The following is a 21668-nucleotide window of genomic DNA, read 5'->3' on the forward strand; positions in this document are numbered from 1 at the left end:
CAGGAGCCCTCTACTTTAAGATAGCCCGTCGGGCAGCCCGGTGACACATTTTGGTAGCCCGACTCAAAAATACAATAGCACCGAGACGTCGGGCTAGCGATTTTGCGAGCCCTGCATTACATAAACAAAAAAAAAAAAGACCAGACCCAAGATGCCCGTGACGTCCTTTTCTCCCCCAAAATGCAAGAACGATTCACGAAGTGAAAATGCACTTTTGTTTACATGACGACATTAACATTATCGGCAGCTATTTCAGAGCAGACTACACATGCACAAACTATAAAAAAGTATAAATACTCGTGCATAACCTCTTTTCTTCACGTCATTCTTATAATAATAAGTAACGTTAAAACACTTACCAGCAGCCACGAACGGTGTCTATCCTTGGCGTTATAAACGTGATCGGATCCTGAACTTCCGGGTGGGGTTGTCACGTGAGGGTCATTCTACAACTAAAACAATATTAATTAATTTTACTAATAGTTCGATTGGGCAGGCTGTCGCGAATTCGGTATTTTTATACATTTTTTATTTTTATATTATTACAAAAAATAATCTTAACAAAAGGGCACTTTGATCACTAGGGTGATCAAAAACATAAGCTAAGGTAAGGAAAGAGTGAATGAGGCCTTGCTGCTGAAAAATAACAATGGGTAAAAAGTGTGAAAGACTAGAGCTAGTCAGAATCCATTGATTCACAGCAGCTCTTCTGAGGTTGATGAAAGTGGCCATCTCATGGCAAATGGAACACTGAGAATAATGCACCGAGAGAGAGAAGGAGAGTGGAATGCATATGCAACTGTAACGCTTGAGCTTGCAGCTGCATTTGAGAGAGAGAGAGGGGTTTTAGACAGACTGGGTCAACAAGGAGTGAGAGGCTGCAATATACAGTGGGAGGAAGAAAAACGTGGACAGCGAGACAAAGGAGAGGATGTAAGAAAAACAGGGGAGGACAGAGGTCTGACAGAGATCATTTCCAAAGCTACAAATGCAAGTAAGTTGCTTGTTTTCCGCTGGGAGACTTTGTATTAAATCAGGAATCAAACTGGACTTTATTTTACATCTTGACTGGACCAGGACTGGTGGTTGACAGTGGGTATTACCTTGCTATTTTGCTACTCAGACAGTTTTCAGGAATAGAAAATACAGGTAAGAGCATTATATTAAAATGATTGCTGTACATGAAAAAAAAAAAAAACATTTTTGTAAAGCATGTTTATTGGTAAGTTCAAAGTAAGTCTTTACTAAAAGGACCATGTTTTCCATAATTTTCCATGTGAATTGAGAATGAACCAGTAAACACCCCCTCACACACCTGGGCTTGCATAAAGTCAGTATAAAGGAAACAAACAAGTCCTGCATGCTGCATTTGTTTGCAAATCTTGAACATCTTTTTATTTATTTATCATTCTTACATTAATTTATTAATTTTAGGTGCTGTGACTAGCAACCACATTTCTCACATTTTTTCTTCACTACTTAATTTTAAATGTTTCTGTCGTGTAACAATTTTTATTATTTTAAATTCTATTACAAATATGTACATTACCAGTCAAAAGTTTTTGAACATTAAGATTTCTAATGTTTTTTTAAAGACCCAGAATACAGCAAAAGCAGTAATATTGTGAAATATTTTTACTATTTAAAATAACTGCTTTCTATCTGAATATATTTTAGAATGTAATTTATTCCTGGGATCAAAGCTAAATTTTCAGCATCATTACTTTTGTCTTCAGTGTCATGTGATCCTTCAGAATTATACCTTAAATCATTCTAATATGCTGATTTGCTTTTCAATAAACATCTTTTATCATTATTATCAATATTTAAAAGAGTTCAGTATATTTTTTGTTGGATTCTTTCATTTTTCAGAATGAATAGAAAGATCCAAAGACATCCAATAAAAAGCTTTTGTAACATTATACATTGTACCATTCAAAAGATTTAAAATAAAATGTATTTTATTAAGCAAGGATGCTTTAAATTGATCAAAAGTGATGATTAAGACATTTATAATGTTTCTATTTCAAATAAATGCTGTTCTTCTAAACTTTCTATTCATCAAAGAAACCTGAAAAAATCTACTCAGCTGTTTTCAACATAATAATAATAATAATAATGTTTTTTTTTAAACAGCAAATCAGAATATTAGAATAATTTCTGATCATGTGACTGAAGTAATGATGCTAAAAAAAACAGCTTTAAAATCCCAGGAATAAATTATATTTTAAAATATATTAAAATAGAAAACAGTTATTTTAAATAGTAAATATATTTCAAAATTGTACTATTTTGCTGTACTTTAGATCAAATAAATGCAGGCTTAATGAGCAGAAGAGACCTCTTTAAAAAAAATCTTTCTGTTGCTTTCTATTCTTTCTATAACTAATGAGAATAAAATGCAGTAATTACAGCGGATCAGTCATAGTTAGAGTTTGGTTTGGTTTAATAAACAGTTAATGTAAGGTATAAAATACCTTCTCAGAAAGAAACTCTTGAAAGCAGTGCTCACACATTTAGCTGTGAACTAAATTGACTGAGGGAGTCAGTGTGAAAGTGTGAAAAAAACATAAGCAAGATGTTGAAATAAGTGTGAAAAAGCAGAGGCTGGAGGATTAAAAGCTGGACAATCGATTAAGAGACCCACAAACACCCACACACACAAACTCCATGAGAATTACAGGCCCCCGGGGCTTCAAGGTCCAGCACCGGTCACTTCATTATTCCAGTTGACTGTCTACTCTAGCCTTGGATACAGAGCCTAAACCTAGTCTGTCTGGAAGTATAGGGACTTCCATATAAAGCAACTTGCTGCCACGACATACTAAAGAATCCTATTTGTTTATAGTTCACTTCCGACATCACTTAAATTATATATAATATATAATGTGTATTGCTTTTGGTTGACAGAATGCCCTATGCCAGAACCAATTAGCTGATTTGCTGTCTAACTACCTACAGTAAATGGATCATAAGTGACACTTTATCTGGAATATGACCATATGATTGGTTCTGCACACTGAAGATCCAGCACACAATTGATTTCAATATGTTAGTATGAACAGTTTGATATTAGTATGTTGCTAAGCTAATAACACAACATTCTAATAAGCATAAAATACATACAGAACACAAACATTACTTGAAATATGACATTTTAATTAGAGTCAACTTTATCAGTGCAGTATTTTAAGTTTTTCAGTGTTGAATGAAATGTACGCTTATGATCAGTTGTTGAAATGTATTATGGATTGTGCTTATGGGATTGTTCTCTGCGAAGGATGCATGTGATACTAATTTGCCAAATTTTGGGTGAATAAATTAAAAGTAGGTTAGTACACTTAAATCAAAACGCGATATGGACTAGTGTCTGTGAATATCAAAGGGTTAGTTTATGCAAAAAATGAAAATTCTGTCATTAATTACTCTTGTTTATTGTTGTTCCAAACCTGTAAGACCTTCGTTCGTCTTCCTAACACAAATTAAGTTATTTTTGATTAAATCCAAAGGCTCTCTGACCCTCTATAGACAGCAAGGGTCCTTCCACATTCAAGGCCCAGAAAGGTACCAAGAACATCAACAAAACAGTCCATGTGACATCAGTGGTATAATCGTAATTTTATGAAGCTACGAGAATACTTTTTGTGCGGAAAAAATACAAATAAATAAACAATGTGCTTTGTGTTTTTATATTTAGAGGAAAACGCACACACGTCGTGATACTCTCTAAATTAGCGCTATTTTTTTATGCATAAAAAGTATTCTCATAGCTTAATAAAATACGATTGAATATGTGTAGATGAACACACAAACATTATCTATAGATCTGCTCTGGGTTACATCATGAGCATTTTACCGTTTCATTTGAGAAAAACCAAAATTATCATCATATCATTTACAAATAGAAACTTAAAGTCTTCACAGCAACCCATCAGAATAAAAGTTGCGAATTATGAAATTATAAAATTACAACAGCATTTCAGTGCCATGTTAAAAAAAAAAAAAAAAAAAATCTGAAATTAAAGTAATAATATTTTGAGAATAAAGTTGAAATATTTCGAGAATAAAGTTGAAATTACGAGAATAAAATCGAAATATTTCGAGAATAAAGTCAAATCTTTTAGTGAATAAAGTCAAAATATTTTGAGAATAAAGTTGAAATGTTTTGAGAATAAAGTCGAAATATTTCAAGAATAAAGTCAAAATTACAAGAATAAAGTCTATATTTTTTGAGAAAAAAATCTAAATGTTTTGAGAATAAAGTCAAAATGTTTTTGAGAATAAAGTCGAAATTTTGAGAATAAAGACAAAATGTTTTGAGAATTTAATAAAAAAATTAAATTAAATTAAATTAAATAAAAAAAATTAATACAGCATTTTTGTGCCACATTAAAAAAAAATCTAAAATTAAGAGATTAAAGTCATAATATTTTGAGAATAAATTTGAAATATTTTGAGAATAAAGTCAAAATGTTTCGAGAATAAAGTCGAACGTTCGAGAATAAAGTTGAAATGTTTTGAGAACAGTCAAAATGTTTCGAGAATAAAGTCGAACATTCGAGAATAAAGTTGAAATGTTTTGAGAACAGTCAAAATGTTTGAGAATAAAGTCAAAATATTTCAAGAATAAAGTCAAAATTACAAGAATAAAGTCTATATTTTTTGAGAAAAAAATCAAAATGTTTTGAGAATAAAGTCAAAATGTTTTGAGAATAAAGTCGAAATTTTGAGAATAAAGACAAAATGTTTTGAGAATTTAATAAAAAAATTAAATTAAATTAAATTAAATTAAAAAATTAATACAGCATTTTTGTGCCACATTAAAAAAAATCTAAAATTAAGAGATTAAAGTCATAATATTTTGAGAATAAATTTGAAATATTTTGAGAATAAAGTCAAAATGTTTCGAGAATAAAGTCGAACGTTCGAGAATAAAGTTGAAATGTTTTGAGAACAGTCAAAATGTTTCGAGAATAAAGTCGAACGTTCGAGAATAAAGTTGAAATGTTTTGAGAACAGTCAAAATGTTTGAGAATAAAGTCAAAATATTTCAAGAATAAAGTCAAAATTACAAGAATAAAGTCTATATTTTTTGAGAAAAAAATCTAAATGTTTTGAGAATAAAGTCAAAATTTTTTGAGAATAAAGTCGAAATTTTGAGAATAAAGACAAAATGTTTTGAGAATAAAGTCGAACGTTCGAGAATAAAGTTGAAATGTTTTGAGAACAGTCAAAATGTTTGAGAATAAAGTCAAAATATTTCAAGAATAAAGTCAAAATTACAAGAATAAAGTCTATATTTTTTGAGAAAAAAATCGAAATGTTTTGAGAATAAAGTCGAAATTTTGAGAATAAAGACAAAATGTTTTGAGAATTTAATAAAAAAATTAAATTAAATTAAATTAAATAAAAAAATTAATACAGCATTTTTGTGCCACATTAAAAAAAATCTAAAATTAAGAGATTAAAGTCATAATATTTTGAGAATAAATTTGAAATATTTTGAGAATAAAGTCAAAATGTTTCGAGAATAAAGTCGAACGTTCGAGAATAAAGTTGAAATGTTTTGAGAACAGTCAAAATGTTTGAGAATAAAGTCAAAATATTTCAAGAATAAAGTAATAATTACAAGAATAAAGTCAATATTTTTTGAGAATAAAGTCAAAAAGTTTTGAGAATAAAGACAAAATGTTTTTAAAAAAATATAGTCAGAATTACGAAATAAAAAAAAAGCATTTTAGTGTCATGTTAAAAAAAATTCTAAAATTAAGAGATTAAAGTTATAATATTTTGAGAACATTGTCGAAACTACGAGAATAAAGAATAATTAAAAAATAATTAAAAACGAAATTCAAATTAAAAAGAAAAAAAACTTCAATTCAAATGGAAAAAACTGAATTTGAAAAAAAAAACTGAATTTGGGAAAACATAAAACTTTCATAGGATTTCATAGGACCCTATCAAAGTAATGTCTCTTGGGATGCAGTGTATATATAATTGCATATTTAGCGGCACAATATGATTGGCAGTCCTTTATAGAGTGCTAAATATGTTTCAGCTGTCAGCCTTTTTCATGTTATGGCAAAGTAATGAGTGGCTGGAGAGCGATACAAAACTCACATTATTTTAAGTGTTCACTTGGAGGGAAAATACATGAATTAGAAACTGAATGAAAAGAAAGAGAAGCAAGAATGAATAGCACCTGCTGAAAGCGTAGTTTATTTGTCAACACTATCTGTGCTGATTCACTAAATTAATGATGCAGATTAGGCAACGAAACAAACATGCTCACAAAATATGTGCTGAACGCAATTTACCCTTCACAACTCAGAGTCACAATTCAAGTCTATTCTAAAACCTATTAAGCTGTATAGGCAGCAATTTAAAGCACCACAGGCATGGTCTCACCAAGAAGGCTGTTGTGGAAGGTGAACAGGCATAATAAGATATTTCATAAGGCACGTTAGAATACAGTATGACGTATTTTTTGTGTGAAGTCAATCCCTCACTGGAAAAAAAAAAGAATTGAGAAAAAACTTGTCTTACTAGTTACCATTGTTGCGTGTTATGTGAATATTTATGACAGAAACTATTTGAAACTAAGTATAGTAAGTGCAAATAGCAAAACTATAGCGTAATAGATACAAGCACAAGCAAATAAGTTGATGGCTGCAGTTCACTTTATGGCCACTAATAACAATGGTTTCTGAATTCTCCCTTTAAGTGCCAGTTGGGCACTTTATTTCTTGTTCTTTTAAAGTTCAAAAAACTGCATTTAACAGTATTTTGTAGTAATATTACTTTATATTACAATATTAAATATCCTACATACTCATTAGATCTATTACACTTTTTCATGTATGAAGATAACTTACCATTATTAACAGTCTCTTACTGATAAAATCTTATTTTTTTCAATAGGCCACTTATCAGGTTTTGAAACAAAGATACAGTATGTCACAAAAGTGTGTACACCCCTCACATTTCAGCAACCATTTTAGTATATCTTCTCAAGGGACAATACTATAGAAATGAAACTTGGATGTATTTTACACAAAGTAGTCAATGTGCAGCTTGTATAGCAGTATAGATTTATTGTCTCCTGAAAATTACTCAACATACAGTCATTATTGTCAAAATAGCTGGCAACAAAAGTGAGTACACCCTAAGTGAACTTGTCCAAAGTGTCAATATATTGTGTTAGCACCATTGTCATTGGCACTGCCTTAATCATCCTGGGCATAGAATTGACCAGAGCTGCACAGGTTGTTGCTGGGATCCTCTTCCACTCCTCACAGAGCTGCTGGATGTTAGACATGGTGCTTCTCCACCTTACACTTGAGGATGCCCCACAGGTGCTTAAAGGTTGTATCAGCGATTTCTAGCCTAAAACATAAAGTGTCAATTTCAGCTGACCTTTCTTCACGATCCGCTCGCTGCTTGCCCCATAAATTGTCTGTGAAAAAAACGCGTCTCTCTGGTCAGCCTAGGGTCCGAGATATGCCAAAAAAACAATCCAACCAATCAGCGTCAGGGGTTTGGTGTTGTGGACTTTCCTACTGGTGCTGGGATGTGAGGGAGGCGGAGCGAAAGTCCACAACACCAAACCCCTGACGCTGATTGGTTGGAACACTGTTTGTTTATCTGTGGAAAGGTTGGTAGTGCCGATTGTTTTTTTTGGCATATCTCGGACCCTAGGCTGACCAGAGAGACGCGGTTTTTTCACAGACAATTTATGGGGCAGGCAGCGAGCGGATCGTGATGAAAGGTCAGCTGAATTTGACACTTTATGTTTCAGGCTAGAAATCACTGATACAACCTTTAATAGGGTTCAGGTCTGGAGACATACTTGGCCATCATCTTGGTGGGGTCTCTGGGATTGTTATCATGTTGGAAAACTGCTGTTTGGCCTAGTTTTTAGAGGGAAGGCATCATTTTCTGCTTCAGAATGTACAGTACATAATGGAATCCACGTTTCTCTCAATGAACTGCAGCTCCCCAGTACCAGCAGCACTCATGCAGCCCCAGACCATGATGCTACCACCACCATGCTTGACTGTAGGCAAGACACAATTTTCTTGGTACTCCTCACCAGGGCATCACCACACATGCTGGACACCATCTGAGCCAAACAAGTTTATCTTATAGTCTCATCAGACCACAGGACATGATTCCAGTAATTCATGCTCTTGGACAGGTTGTCTTCAGGAAACTGTTTGTGGGCTTTCTTATAAGCCAGCTTCAGATAAGGCTTCCTTCTGGGATGACGCCTATGCAAACTGACTTGTTGCAGTGTGCAGCATCTGGTCTGAGCACTGACAAGCTGACCTTATACTTTTGCAACTTTTAAAGGAATGCTGGCAGCACTTGTGTGTCTGTTTTTTTAAGCCAGGTTCTGCACCTGACGCACAGAACTAGTGTTTAACTTCGTTGATCGACCCTTGCAAGGCCTGTTCAGAACTGAACCCATCTAGGAAAACCTCTGTATGACCCTGACCACTGTGTAACTCAATTTCAAGGGTGTTACTGAACCTCTAATAGCCTTGGTCATCTTTGTGGAGAGCAACAATTCTAATTCTCAAATCCTCAGAGAGTTCTTTGCCATGAGATGCCATGTTGAACATCCAGTGGTCAGCACCTATAATTTTAACTACTCTAATACAAGATACACAACTTTGTACGGTCCTGTCAAGCAGACAACATACTGCTGTTATCACTTAGGGTGTACTCACTTTTGTTGCCAGCTTTTTTGACAATAATGTTGAGTTGAGCTGTATGTTGAGTGATTTTCAGAGGACATTAAATCTATACTGCTATACATGCTGCACATTGACTACTCTAAAATATATCCAAGTTTAATTTCTATAGTATTGTCCTTTGAGAAGAAAATGGTTGCTGAAATGTGAGGGGTGAACTCACTTTTGTAAGATACTGTACATACACACTGTGAGAGCATCAGTTCAACTTTACGCTTTGGTTTGGTAGAGTTTCAGCATGTCGTTTTCAAGTTTCTCCAAATGCAATCTGTGAAATGAGTCACGACTGAAGTTAAGTTTTAAGTTTGATTCTGATCTCACAGATCTAATTTATAATTAAAGCTGCAAGCAGCGATGAACGGGCCCTCGCACACGGGCTCACCGCCGACCGGTGGCTTTAGGAACACAGCAATCGGTGGGCAGTATGCTTTTAATACAGTAAATGTAGGAAAAATAGATCAAAGTCACTTAAATGTGCCAAACTTCCTGCTGCCAGCTGGTGGCGCTATGCCTATAACTGATTATTGGCATGTAGATGTGTTCAGGCCAGCACTTTCATCAAACATATGAAGTTTGGTGCAGATTGACCTTGGTATGTTTGAGTTAGTGCAAGATATGATATATCCTGCTGCCAATAGGTGGCACTATAATAATATCTGTATATTGGCCTTTAGATGTCTTCAGGCCAGGACTCTTACCAAACATGTGAAGTTTGAGGCAGATCGGACATTTTATGGCTGAGTTATAACAACTTTTATGTCCATGGCGAAACATCAAACTTTGGCAGGCCGCCATGGACACGCCCTTTAACGAAAACTCAAGATCTTCACAATTTAACATCTCTAAGGCCTCGAGATCAGACTGACCAAATATAATGTTGATATCATTAAATCTCTAGGAGGAGTTTGGTACAAGTCATTTCCTGTTGCCAACAGGTGGCGCTGTGATTATAATAGAATATAGGCCTTCAGATTGGTTCAGGCCAGGACTCTTATCGAACATGTGAAGTTTGAGGCAAATCGGACATTTTATGGCTGAGTTATAACAAGATTTATATCCATGGCGAGACCACGAAATTTGCCAGGCCGCCACGGACACGCCCTTCAACGAAAACTCAAGATCTTCGCAATTTCACATCGCTAAAGCCTTTTTATTAGACTGACCGATTTTGGTGTTGATCTGATTAAATCTCCAGGAGGAATTTGTTGCAGAGTACAGCATGACACTTCCTGGTGCCTGCAGGTGGCGCTATGAGTAAAACTGAATATGGGCATGTAGATGTCTTCAGGTCAGGAGTGTTATCACACATGTGAAGTTTGGGGCAGATCGGGCATTTTATGCCTGAGTTATAGCAACTTCCTTTTTCATGGCGAAACATCGAAATTTGCGAGGCCGCCACGGACACGCCCTCTGATGAAAACTCTAGATCTTCGCAATTTAACGTCACAAAGGGCTTTAGATTAGACTCACCAAATTTGGTGTTGATCCGAATAAATCTCTAGGAGGAGTTCGTTCAAGTATGACGCCTGAAAATGGCAAAAATGACACAAATTTTGCTAAGAAAATTAATAATAACCGACTTCCTGTTGGGTTTCGGATTTTGTCCCAGGAGGCTTTTTTGTAGGTATTGGTGAGTTACATGTGTGTACCGATTTGCGTGCATGTACGTGAATCACAGCTGAATGCGCACACCGCGGAACGTGTAAAGGTGGCGCTATTGAGCCATTTTGCCACACCCACTTCTGCAACCCATATCAGACGTCCATTTTCGCCAGGTTTGATGTGTGTGCAAAGTTTCATGAGTTTTCGGGTATGTTTAGGCCCTCAAAAATGCGATTCATTCCGGAGAAGAAGAATAATAATAATTAAAGCTGCAAGCAGCGATGAACGGGCCCTCGCACCCGGGCTCACCGCCGACCAGTGGCTTTAGGAAAACAGCAAACGGTGGGCAGTATGCTTTTAATACAGTAAATATAGGAGAAATGTCATAAGTCACTTAAATGTGCCAAATTTCCAGCTGCCAGCTGGTGGCGCTATGCCTATCACTGATTATTGGCATGTAGATGTGTTCAGGCCAGCACTATTATCAAACATATGAAGTTTGGTGCAGATTGATTTTGGTATGTTTGAGTTAGTGAAAGATATGATATATATTGCTGCCAACAGGTGGCGCTATGATAATATCTGAATATTGGCCTTTAGGGGTCTTCAGGCCAGGACTCTTACCAAACCTGTGAAGTTTGAGGCAGATCGGACATTTTATGGCTGAGTTATGACAACTTCTATATCCATGGCGAAACATCAAAATTTGTCAGGCCGCCACAGACACGCCCTTTAACCGAAACTCAAGATCTTCACAATTTAACATCTCTAAGACCTCTAGATCAGACTGACCAAATTTACTGTTGATATCATTTAATCTGTAGGAGGAGTTTGCTACAAGTCATTTCCTGTTACCAACAGGTGGCGCTGTGATTATAACAGAATATTGGCTTTCAGATGTTTTCAGGCCAGGACTTTAATCGAACATGTGAAGTTTGAGGCAAATCGGACATTTTATGGCTGAGTTATAACAAGTTTTATATCCATGGCGAGACCTCAAAATTTGTCAAGCCGCCACGGACACGCCCTTCAACGAAAACTCAAGATCTTCACAATTTAACATCACTAATGCCTTTATATTAGACTGACCAATTTTGGTGTTGATGTGTATAAATCTCTAGGAGGAGTTGGTTGTAGAGTACAGCATGTCACTTCCTGTTACCTGCAGGTGGCGCTATGACTATAACTGAATATGGGCATGTAGATGTCATCAGGTCAGGAGTGTTATCACACATGTGAAGTTTGGGGCAGATCGGACATTTTATGCCTGAGTTATAGCAACATCCTTTTTCATGGCGAAACATCGAAATTTGCCAGGCCGCCACGGACACGCCCTCCGATGAAAACTCTAGATCTTCGCAATTTAACGTCACAAAGGGCTTTAGATTAGATTCACCAAATTTGGCGTTGATCCGTATAAATCTCTAGGAGGAGTTCGTTCAAGTATGACGCCTGAAAATGGCAAAAATGACACAAATTTTGCTGAGAAAATTAATAATAACCGACTTCCTGTTGGGTTTCGGATTTTATCCCAAGAGGCTTTTTTGTAGGTATTGGTAAGTTACATGAGTGTACCGATTTTCGTGCATGTATGTGAATCACAGCTGAAAGCGCACACCGGGGAACGTGTAAAGGTGGCGCTATCGAGCCATTTTGCCACACCCATCTCTGAAACCCATATCAGACGTACATTTTCGCCAGGTTTGATGTGTGTGCAAAGTTTCATGAGTTTTCGGGTATGTTTAGGGCCTCAAAAATGCGATTCATTCCGGAGAAGAAGAATAATAATAAGAAACGGAGCAGATCCAATAGGGTCCTCACACCATCGGTGCTCGGGCCCTAATTAAAGCTGCAAGCAGCGATGAACGGGCCCTCGCACACGGGCTCACCGCCGACCGGTGGCTTTAGGAACACAGCAAATGGTGGGTAGTATGCTTTTAATACAGTAAAAATAGGAGAAATATGTCAAAGTCACTTAAATGTGCCAAATTTCCTGCTGCCAGCTGGTGGCGCTATGCATATAACTGATTATTGGCATGTAGATGTGTTCAGGCCACCACTTTCATCAAACATATGAAGTTTGGTGCAGATTGACCTTGGTATGTTTGAGTTAGTGAAAGATATGATATATCTTGCTGCCAACAGGTGGCGCTATGATAATATCTGAATATTGGCCTTTAGGTGTCTTCAGGCCAGGACTCTTACCAAACCTGTGAAGTTTGAGGCAGATCGGACATTTTATGGCTGAGTTATAACAACTTCTATGTCCATGGCGAAACATCAAACTTTGTCATGCCGCCACAGACACGCCCTTTAACGAAAACTCAAGATCTTCGCAATTTAACATCTCTAAGGCCTCTAGATCAGACTGACCAAATATAATGTTGATATCATTAAATCTCTAGGAGGAGTTTGATACAAGTCATTTCCTGTTGCCAACAGGTGGCGCTGTGATTATAATAGAATATTGGCCTTCAGATGTGTTCAGGCCAGGACTCTTATCTAATATGTGAAGTTTGAGGCAAATCGGACATTTTATGGCTGAGTTATAACAAGTTTTATATCCATGGCGAGACCTCGAAATTTGTCAGGCTGCCACGGACACGCCCTTTACCGAAAACTCAAGATCTTCACAATTTAACATCGCTACGGCCTTTATATTAGACTGACCGATTTTGGTGTTGATCTGAATAAATCTCTAGGAGGAGTTGGTTGTAGAGTACAGCATGACACTTCCTGTTGCCTGCAGGTGGGGCTATGACTATAACTGAATATGGGCATGTAGATGTCTTCAGGTCAGGAGTGTTATCACACATGTGACGTTTTGGACAGATAGGACATTGTATGCCTGAGTTATAGCAACTTCCTTTTTCATGGCGAAACATCGAAATTTGCGAGGCCGCCACGGACACGCCCTCCGATGAAAACTCTAGATCTTCACAATTTAACGTCACAAAGGGCTTTAGACTAGACTCAGCAAATTTGGCGTTGATCCGAATAAATCTGTAGGAGGAGTTCGTTCAAGTACGACACCTGAAAAAGGCAAAAATGACACAAATTTTGTTGAGAATATTAATATTAACCGACTTCCTGTTGGGTTCCAGATTTTGCTCCAAGAGGCTTTTTTGTAGGTTTTGGTGTGTTACATGTGTGTACCGATTTCCGTGCATGTACGTGAATCACAGCTGAAAGCGCACACCGCTGAACGTCTAAAGGTGGCGCTGTCGAGCCATTTTGCCACACCCACTTCTGAAACCCAAATCAGACGTAAATTTTCGCCAGGTTTGATGTGTGTGCAAAGTTTTGTGAGTTTTCGGGAATGTTTAGGTCCTCTAAAATGCGATTCACTTTGGAGAAGAATAATAATAATAATAATTAAAGCTGCAAGCAGCGATGAACGGGCCCTCGCACACGGGCTCACCGCCGACCGGTGGCTTTAGGAACACAGCAAATGGTGGGTAGTATGCTTTTAATACAGTAAAAATAGGAGAAATATGTCAAAGTCACTTAAATGTGCCAAATTTCCTGCTGCCAGCTGGTGGCGCTATGCCTATAACTGATTATTGGCATGTAGATGTGTTCAGGCCACCACTTTCATCAAACATATGAAGTTTGGTGCAGATTGACCTTGGTATGTTTGAGTTAGTGAAAGACATGATATATCTTGCTGCCAACAGGTGGCGCTATGATAATATCTGAATATTGGCCTTTAGGTGTCTTCAGGCCAGGACTCTTACCAAACCTGTGAAGTTTGAGGCAGATCGGACATTTTATGGCTGAGTTATAACAACTTCTATGTCCATGGCGAAACATCAAACTTTGTCACGCCGCCACAGACACGCCCTTTAACGAAAACTCAAGATCTTCGCAATTTAACATCTCTAAGGCCTCTAGATCAGACTGACCAAATATAATGTTGATATCATTAAATCTCTAGGAGGAGTTTGATACAAGTCATTTCCTGTTGCCAACAGGTGGCGCTGTGATTATAATAGAATATTGGCCTTCAGATGTGTTCAGGCCAGGACTCTTATCTAATATGTGAAGTTTGAGGCAAATCGGACATTTTATGGCTGAGTTATAACAAGTTTTATATCCATGGCGAGACCTCGAAATTTGTCAGGCCGCCACGGACACGCCCTTTACCGAAAACTCAAGATCTTCACAATTTAACATCGCTACGGCCTTTATATTAGACTGACCGATTTTGGTGTTGATCTGAATAAATCTCTAGGAGGAGTTGGTTGTAGAGTACAGCATGACACTTCCTGTTGCCTGCAGGTGGCGCTATGACTATAACTGAATATGGGCATGTAGATGTCTTCAGGTCAGGAGTGTTATCACACATGTGAAGTTTGGGACAGATAGTACATTGTATGCCTGAGTTATAGCAACTTCCTTTTTCATGGCGAAACATCGAAATTTGCGAAGCCGCCACGGACACGCCCTCCGATGAAAACTCTAGATCTTCACAATTTAACGTCACAAAGGGCTTTAGACTAGACTCTGCAAATTTGGTGTTGATCCGAATAAATCTGTAGGAGGAGTTCGTTCAAGTACGACACCTGAAAAAGGCAAAAATGACACAAATTTTGTTGAGAATATTAATATTAACCGACTTCCTGTTGGGTTCCGGATTTTGCTCCAAGAGGCTTTTTTGTAGGTATTGGTGTGTTACATGTGTGTACCGATTTCCGTGCATGTACGTGAATCACAGCTGAAAGCGCACACCGCGGAACGTGTAAAGGTGGCGCTGTCGAGCCATTTTGCCAAACCCACTTCTGAAACCCATATCAGACGTAAATTTTCGCCAGGTCTGATGTGTGTGCGAAGTTTCATGAGTTTTCGGGTATGTCTAAGCCCTCAAAAATGCGATTCATTTTGGAGAAGAATAATAATAATAATAATAATAATAATAATAATAATAATAATAATAAACGAAGCAGATCCAATAGGGTCCTCACACCATCGGTGCTCGGGCCCTAATTAAAGCTGCAAGCAGCGATGAACGGGCCCTCGCACACGGGCTCACCGCCGACCGGTGGCTTTAGGAACACAGCAAATGGTGGGTAGTATGCTTTTAATACAGTAAAAATAGGAGAAATATGTCAAAGTCACTTAAATGTGCCAAATTTCCTGCTGCCAGCTGGTGGCGCTATGCCTATAACTGATTATTGACATGTAGATGTGTTCAGGCCACCACTTTCATCAAACATATGAAGTTTGGTGCAGATTGACCTTGGTATGTTTGAGTTAGTGAAAGATATGATATATCCTGCTGCCAACAGGTGGCACTATGATAATATCTGAATATTGGTCTTTAGGTGTCTTCAGGCCAGGACTCTCACCAAACCTGTGAAGTTTGAGGCAGATCGGACATTTTATGGCTGAGTTATAACAACTTCTATGTCCATGGCGAAACATCAAACTTTGTCATGCAGCCACAGACACGCCCTTTAACGAAAACTCAAGATCTTCGCAATTTAACATCTTTAAGGCCTCTAGATCAGACTGACCAAATATAATGTTGATATCATTAAATCTCTAGGAGGAGTTTGATACAAGTAATTTCCTGTTGCCAACAGGTGGCGCTGTGATTATAATAGAATATTGGCCTTCAGATTGGTTCAGGCCAGGACTCTTATCGAACATGTGAAGTTTGAGGCAAATCGGACATTTTATGGCTGAGTTATAACAAGTGTATTATCCATGGTGAGACCTCGAAATTTGCCAGGCCGCCACGGACACGCCCTTCAACGAAAACTCAAGATCTTCGCAATTTAATATCGCTAAAGCCTTTTTATTAGACTGACCGATTTTGGTGTTGATCTGATAAAATCTCTTGGAGGAGTTTGTTGCAGAGTACAGCATGACACTTCCTGTTGCCTGCAGGTGGCGCTATGACTATAACTGAATATGGGCATGTAGATGTCATCAGGTCAGGATTGTTATCACACATGTGAAGTTTGGGACGGATCGGACATTGTATGCCTGAGTTATAGCAACTTCCTTTTTCATGGCGAAACATCGAAATTTGCGAGGCCGCCATGGACACGCCCTCCGATAAAAACTCTAGATCTTCACAATTTAACGTCACAAAGGGCTTTAGACTAGACTCTGAAAATTTGGTGTTGATCCGAATAAACCTCTAGGAGGAGTTCGTTCAAGTACGACGCCTGAAAATGGCAAAAATGACACAAATTTTGTTGAGAATATTAATATTAACCGACTTCCTGTTGGGTTCCGGATTTTGCTCCAAGAGGCTTTTTTGTAGGTATTGGTGTGTTACATGTGTGTACCGATTTACGTGCATGTACGTGAATCACAACTGAAAGCGCACACCGCGGAACGTGTAAAGGTGGCGCTGTCGAGCCATTTTGCCACACCCACTTCTGCAACCCATATCAGACGTAAATTTTCGCCAGGTCTGATGTGTGTGCGAAGTTTCATGAGTTTTCGGGTATGTCTAAGCCCTCAAAAATGCGATTCATTTTGGAGAAGAATAATAATAATAATAATAATAATAATAATAATAATAATAATAATAAACGAAGCAGATCCAATAGGGTCCTCACACCATCGGTGCTCGGGCCCTAATAATAATTAAAGCTGCAAGCAGCGATGACCGGGCCCTCGCCGACTGTGCAGTCGCCATCCCGATAGCATCAGGAAAACGGTGCCCAGTTGGCACATGCATTCACAGTAACCATTTGGACTAACCCTAACTGTCTTTCCTCCTCTCTGACTCTTTCTCTTACCACCCATCCCCCCTCCTTACACTCAGCCACTTACCACACAAACAAGAGTGCAGAGCAGAGTGAGATCAGATATGTTTTTTTTATTTTCTTTCATTCGTGGAGTTTTGTATAATTATGAAATGTACTGTGTTTGATCAGAATGAATCGTTATTTTTTTGGAAAAAAGTTTCAAAGAGTAAGGATGCTGCACTTTAAATATATAATAAATCATTGAAAATTGAAAATGGAAAATGAAATTCTATGCACGCTATCTGCCTCAAAAACACAGGAAACAAATATTTGAATTTATTTTTTGTTTTATTTATTTGCCATGGCAACAGCATTTGATGCATCAGGGACGCCCTTTACAGACTCTCATCGGCAGTGTTTTTACATTATTCTGATGAAGTTTGAAGAAAATCGATTACAAATATACTGTTCGTTGTTCGTTCGTGTTTGTTAGTTCATTAACCATTGTTAACAAAAGAGACCCTATTTTAAATAGTTACCATGTTTTATGGTCTACAAGCATTTTTAAATAGTATTTTAATAATCTATAAGCATCTGTGAAATAATTATAAACACATATATTAAAAATAAATACATATTAACTTAGTTGATTTGTTTGGCCTTTTTTGTATTTGTTTCTCATTCTAATTAAGTGAACTGAGCAGTATAGTGTCATACTTATAAAATATTTTGTTCTATCAGTGAGATTGTATATATGTATTTAAATCATATAATTTTTCCTTAAAAGATAAAAAAAAGATTTTAATGCTCTTTAAGCACCTATACAAAATAATTATGTAAAAGTACACTGACAGTACAGTCTATATCAACTGATTCTATGGATTATTGTCATTCTTATATACTGAGAATGAGTTAAATAGCATTAGAGGTCAAACGATTCCTTATCTTATGAGGACCTCTAGTGTTCATCTCTGGTATTAGAGCTTTAATCTGAAAAATTTATATGACACTTTTAATGTTTTTGGGGCCTCTGAGCATGATAACATTTTGAAACTACACGTATTTCCTAAGAATTTCTTGTTCTTTATATGTAAAAAGTTTTGATGAGTTAGAATAATGCAATTTAAAGATATATGAAAATAACTTCATCTTTTTTATTGTTACTTTCATAAATCACCACATCAACACCGTTCAAGATATCCCAAAGCCGTTCACAATATAGGGAACATTTTCCCAATATTCTGAGGATGATGATAAGATCATGTAATTCATGATGATAACAAAATGTTATTATTGCTTGCTTTACGTCCACCACTTCTGCTTAAATGTCATCGTTACCTATCTATTCAATTTGTGTGTGGATATTGCTTTGCAGGTAACTCCTGTTATAAGACATCACTTTTAAGCGCTACATAACTAAGAAAGAATCAATTAGGAAAACGGTGCCCAGTTGGCACATGCATTCACAGTAACCCTCAGCCAGTTTGGATTTAAAGTTTACTGAATTGAAAGGGTTAGACTTTAAAATCAACACACAGACACATACGCACAATATATAAAATTGCCAACCAGTTTCATTTGTTAACATTAACTATATTAGTTAACATGAACAATAATTAAATAGTATTTATTAATGTTAATTAATATTAACCTAAAAAAAGTATTCATATATTATTTAATGGTAAAATAACATATTTTAACATTAGTTTATGTACTGTGAATTAACATGAACATGAACACAGTTCATGTGGGTGTACAGCAATACACAAAGTGCTCTATAAACGCTTCTTTCTTTCAAAATATCTTTAAAAATCAAGTTTAGTATTGTAATGGGGCGATATATATATGGTATAATGGTATAATTTTCAGATGTTTTGAACAGATAACAGCAAAGTTTGTCTTGAAATTGTTAATTTAAATTTTATATTCAATAAATAACACTATGAAAATAAATGTCTATCAATGAAGATAAATCGCTCATGATAAAAAGCTGCATTTTTCTTAATCTTTTGCTATGTGACTGAATAGGACAAGTTCATGGTACAGTTCAGTAAAAAATAAATAAAAAAACAACAACTGCAAAATACAAACAATGAAAGACTTAGTGACCCTTTATATTTTCTCAAAATATCAGAATCTCAAAGATCAAACATATTTATGTAACATCAATGTGCATTTTTTCCTCAAAGATGGTCTTTAGCAAGACAGCATGTTCTACTCTCTCTCTCTCCCTCTCTCCCTTTCACCCCTCCCCCTTCAGTCTCTCTTCAGTCACTCAATGGTGACTGAACACAGACACTCAAGGCAGAGTGACAGCAGGTTTCTGATTTCTTTTTTTAATTTTCTTTAATTCGTAGAAGCTTGAATTAAATTGATATTTACAGCACTTGCTCAGAATGATAAGATCTCTGTGTGAAAAAAGTTTTAAATAGTTAAGATGCTGCACTTTAAAGATATAGAAAATGACGGTTATACATCTTTAAAAAATCACCACGTCAACACCGTTCAAGATATCCCAAAACTGCTCGCAATTTAACATCTTCAGAATCTTCTCTCCATGTTAAAAAAGTTTGGTGTGAACAGCTGGTTGTTCTTAGAAGTAGTGTGAATTTGTTTACTACCTGATTTTTCAAAAAATCCACATTCAAATCAAAATAGCCGGCTTCCTGTTGGTCTTAGCTAATGAGTTTAATTTAGAAAGTTGTCCAGATTGATGAGAACAATATATGTACAGAGTTTGGTGACTGTAGGAAAAACTAACCCCCCAACTTTTGTCAAAAGATGGCGCTATAGAGTGCCTGCTCCACGCCCATTTATGACCTTTTGCCAGTGTCTAACTATCATTAATATTGATGTGTGTGTTGAGTTTCATGAAATTCTAAGCATGTTATCTGCCTCGAAAAGACAGGAATCTAATTTTAAAGTTTGAGACGTTGCCATGGCAACAGCATTTGATTTATCATCGTACCCTTTACATACTCTTATTGGCCGTGTTTTGACATTATTTTGCTGAAGTTTGAAGAAAATCAAGTAAAATTAAGAGGCTAATTTCAACGCATTTTGAAAATGACACGCTTCCTGCTACCAGTTGGTGGCGCTATAACTTTGACTCATAATAGTCACATTTATGGAATCGGCATCATACAACGAACAATCTGGTGAAGTTTCATCAGAATCAGGCAATGTGTGCAACAGTTATTAGACACTTCCTGTTTCTCATTTCTCGCCATAACTTTGTCGCCTTGCCACGGCCAAACCGTTCGAGATATCAAAAATCCCCTCGCAATTTAGCGTCCCCAATGTCTTGAGATCATGCTGACCGAGTTTGGTGACAATCCCATGGAATTCCTGGGAGGAGTACGTTAAATTCCAGAGCATGCGCTTTTTATACAGCCCTAAATATCTCACTTCCTGTTGCATTGAGAAAATGACATAGAGTACAAAAGTTGTTCAGCTCAATGAGTTCTATATGTGTACCGAGTTTCATATGTGTACGTTCAAGTATGTGTGCTATATGGCCCTCAAAATTCCAGGGGGCGCTGTAGAGTCCCCTTGCCACGCCCCGGTACCAGCCTCTGTGACGTCCTGATGGCCGCAGATTCCGACATGTGTGCAAATTTTCAAGAGTTTTTGAGTATGTTAAGACCCCCTTAAGTGCCCGGAAGGTTAACAAAAAAAAAAAAAAAAAAAAAAAATTAAAGCTGCAAGCAGCGATGACCGGGCCCTCGCCGTCTGTGCAGTCGCCATCCCGATAGCATCAGGAAAACGGTGCCCAGTTGGCACATGCATTCACAGTAACCCTTTGGACTAACCCTAACTGTCTCTCCTCCTCTCTGACTCTTTCTCTTACCACCCATCCCCCCTCCTTACACTCAGCCACTTACCACACAAACACACATATAGAGTGCAGAGCAGAGTGAGATCAGATATGTTTTTTAATTTTCTTTCATTCGTGGAGTTTTGTAAAATTATGAAATGAACTGTGTTTGATCAGAATGAATAGTTATTTGTATGAAAAAAGATTCAAAGAGTTAGGATGCTGCACTTTAAATATATAATAAATCATTGAAAATTGAAAATGGAAAATGAAATTCTAAGCACACTATCTGCCTTAAAAACACAGGAAACAAATATTTGAATGTATTTTTTATTTTTATTTATTTGCCATGGCAACAGCATTTGATGCATCAGGGACGCCTTTACAGACTCTCGTCGGCCGTGTTTTTACATTATTCTGATGAAGTTTGAAGAAAATCTAGTACAAATATATTGTTCGTTGTTCGTTCGTGTTTGTTAGTTCATTAACCATTGTTAACAAAAGAGACCCTATTTTAAATAGTTACCATGTTTTATGATCTACAACCATTTTTAAATATTATTTTAATGATCTATAAGCATCTGTGAAATAATTATAAACAAATATATTAAAAATAAATACATATTAACTTAGTTGATGTATTTGTTTCTCATTCTAATTAAGTGAACTGAGCAGTATAGTGTCATACCTATAAGATTTTTTATTCTATCAGTGAGAGTGTATATATGTATATAAATCATATAATTTTTCCTTAAAAGATTAAAAAAAGATTTTAATGCTCTTTAA

The 21668-nt window shown here is 36.6% G+C and overlaps 1 protein-coding gene across 1 annotated transcript in view; it reads left to right on the plus strand.

Moving 5' to 3' along the window:
* Positions 1–861: 861 nt before the first annotated feature.
* Positions 862–21668, plus strand: part of LOC141331976 (trace amine-associated receptor 13c) — a 75652-nt gene continuing 54845 nt past the window's right edge. Inside the window, exon 1 of the mRNA XM_073837031.1 lies at positions 862–994. The gene's annotated coding sequence lies outside the window, so the exon portion shown is untranslated. The remainder of the gene's footprint in view (positions 995–21668) is intronic.

Source organism: Garra rufa, chromosome 3 (genome assembly GCF_049309525.1).
Source record: "Garra rufa chromosome 3, GarRuf1.0, whole genome shotgun sequence".
Lineage (NCBI taxonomy): Eukaryota > Metazoa > Chordata > Actinopteri > Cypriniformes > Cyprinidae > Garra > Garra rufa.